Source organism: Penaeus monodon, chromosome 11 (assembly GCF_015228065.2).
Source record: "Penaeus monodon isolate SGIC_2016 chromosome 11, NSTDA_Pmon_1, whole genome shotgun sequence".
Lineage (NCBI taxonomy): Eukaryota > Metazoa > Arthropoda > Malacostraca > Decapoda > Penaeidae > Penaeus > Penaeus monodon.
The window spans coordinates 22,216,852-22,219,633 of record NC_051396.1 but is presented as its reverse complement, the minus strand read 5'-3'; the positions used below and the strand labels follow the sequence as shown (position 1 = coordinate 22,219,633).

Here is a 2,782-nt window from a genome sequence, read left to right as displayed (position 1 = left end):
GGTAGGTAAACATTAATAGTCATTTATTACCTACTTTTGGGGCATTATAAAGTTCTAGTTTTGGAGAAATAAATCTTGATTTGTTGAAATATTGTCAGCAAATTAGAATAGGGTTTGCAATATATCAGATTGCCACTTACAGTGCCTGCTGTGAGGACGCTCATCTGAACATCTTGGTGACAATCGACTTGTGAAAGCCATACTTTTTAAGATAAACAATGGAATGGGAATACATGAAATTTATTCAGGCAGTGAATACAGAATTCTGTACAATAATTAATTGACGTCGCATTCGTTTAAGAATTGCGATCATGATGAGTTCATGATAGAAGACATCATGGGATATTTTATTTTATTTTATTTTATGTTTTCTTTGACAATGGGATTTGCTTGAGCAGAAAGTCAGCATTGCATGACAGAAATACATTGATGAGCAGCAACCGTTTATTTAGAAATTGTGTTGTGATCAGATAATCTATATTATGTAAGTTTATAGTGTCTGAATGTAGCAGTTTTGAAATGCAATGTTTAAAGAAAAAGACGGTCTTTTTCAGATGATGAGAGAGAGAAAAAAAAGGATCGTTTTCTACACATACTGTAAGTCAACTATGTGAATGATGTGAATTTCGTAGTATATATTTTTGTACATCTTTCACATATGCTTTTTCTCCCTGAAACTTGTCAATAAATATGTGATTCCTAAGGTGAAGGTATTTTATTTGGCCATCTTTTATTCTTTAGAAATATAAGTTGATGCATTAGAAAGTTCACAAATGAAAGAAAAAAGAAATACATATATGAATAATAAGAAATGAAATCGTATAAAGGAAATCAAAATGCCTCTGTTCCCACCATTTTTAAAAATTGAAGATCTTATAATAGAATATGTAGCTGTACCTTAACTTCCACATTCTTTTGCTGAGGAATTCCAGGTTCAGGACATTTTGCAAACTATTGCAGTCATGCCAATTATGGAACTTGAGAGATGAATGCAGCTCCCAACAGCCTACTTGACAAATCTCCATCCGAGAAATATTTCATGTTTGAATTATTTCTGAAAATCTTAAATAAGTCTTTTTCTTGTGGATTTTATGCATAATATATATATATATATATATATATATATATATATATATATATATATATATATATATATATATATATATATATATATATATATATATATAAATTAGTAGCAATCTCTTTGTCATAAAAATATTTTGAAATTTAAAACGAAGTATGGGTGACCTGCTATAATTTTATAACTGGTTGGGAAACAATTCCTGCATAAAGAGCAAGCCTCATAGTGAATATAGTGTAACAAAATCGCTCTCCTATAAAGGTAATTGAATATCAATGCCCTGCTGTTATCAAAATTAGTGATGGATGAGCTAGGATGACTGATCCTGTACCATCGGTTTGTAGTCAGTGGCAATCAGCCATGAGTCTTCACACAAAATTTAATGAATTGGTAGCAAGGTTTTCTTGTTTTCTCCTTTAGTAATTTTCATTCATACCAAAGTGATTTAATTTAAAATTCACTGGGTGAGTCTTAAAAGAAACATCAACATAATCCAATGTCCAAAGCGTCACTGGCAGAGGTTTCAAAAATAAAAAACCCTATGATCATGTTTGAGTCGGACCTTGACTGTATGATTCTGGCATATGGCATAAGCTTTTGTTTTTGTTCCTTGCCAATAAATTCACCCTTGAGTTACTCAATGATAAGTTTTTATCCTAATGGTTCTGTATTAAGATATCAACAATAAAAACGTATTGTACTCTGGTTGTATCTGGGTTTCTAAGAGTCAAAATGGAGGGTTCATTTTTATATATTGGTACACTTAAATAAGATTAATAGCAAATTTTACTTCAATTCATTTTCATGGAAAAATGAATGTAGATAACTGATAGTGGGGATTATCAACAAATTGCGGCTAAACTGAAGTTTTTTTTTTTTTTTTTTTTTTTTTTTTTTAACGAACTAATTGACAAACATATAAAAACGGGAATACGTTGGATAGGTTGCGCATAGGTAACCATCTACCAGCAAACTCGACAGTTCTGTTGTCACAGTTCTGTTGTCTTAACTATGTGTTACAATCTTAGGGATAATACTAATTTCAACGTGTTCCAGCTGCACATACCCGACGGAAAGTATGTCGCTTTCCTAACCACCCACGCACGCCGTTACTCTCCACTTAAAGGTAAACTTACTCTATACCTTGAAAAACATCGACTATGGTAATGAATAATGCATTCGAATAGAAAATTTTGCAATTGGGAAGTGTCCAGGGGCATGACTAGGAAAGTACGGCGGGTTTTGGCAAATACGGTGCTCGGGAGTGGGACTGGATAGCGAAGACGAATAATATCATAACCGTTTATGGGTATTAAACAAAGTTAGAAATAATGGCATTATTGGAAATGACGCCTAACACCAGAGGTGAAGAATCCGATTGCCAGCCGATGGAACGTAACATTCCAAGACACTTTTTATTCTATAGCATTTCCTTCGCAAAATAAGAGTAATAAAGGGGATGTAAAACTCAAAAATTCCACAAAGTGTGTTAGATTCGTTCGAAGCTTTCAGAAAAAAGGCCTAGTTTTTAATGATTATGAATAATTCATAGCAATTACTTCATGAAAACATTTTTATTGCATATGGAGATTGTCACGAAGCGCATTTGTTTTCTTCAAAAAATGAACTGGAAGAACTATCTAACTATGGTCAAGTTTTAATACACTTTGATTAGGAATGGTAAATAATGATGTCTTAGTG

At 32.4% G+C, this 2,782-nt stretch overlaps 1 protein-coding gene across 1 annotated transcript in view; it reads left to right on the top strand.

Moving 5' to 3' along the window:
- LOC119578810 (filaggrin-like) overlaps positions 1-703 on the top strand; it is a gene marked incomplete in the record, with an annotated part of 47,872 nt that extends 47,169 nt beyond the window's left edge. Inside the window, 1 exon segment of the mRNA XM_037926444.1 lies at positions 78-703.
- Positions 704-2,782: the final 2,079 nt, after the last annotated feature.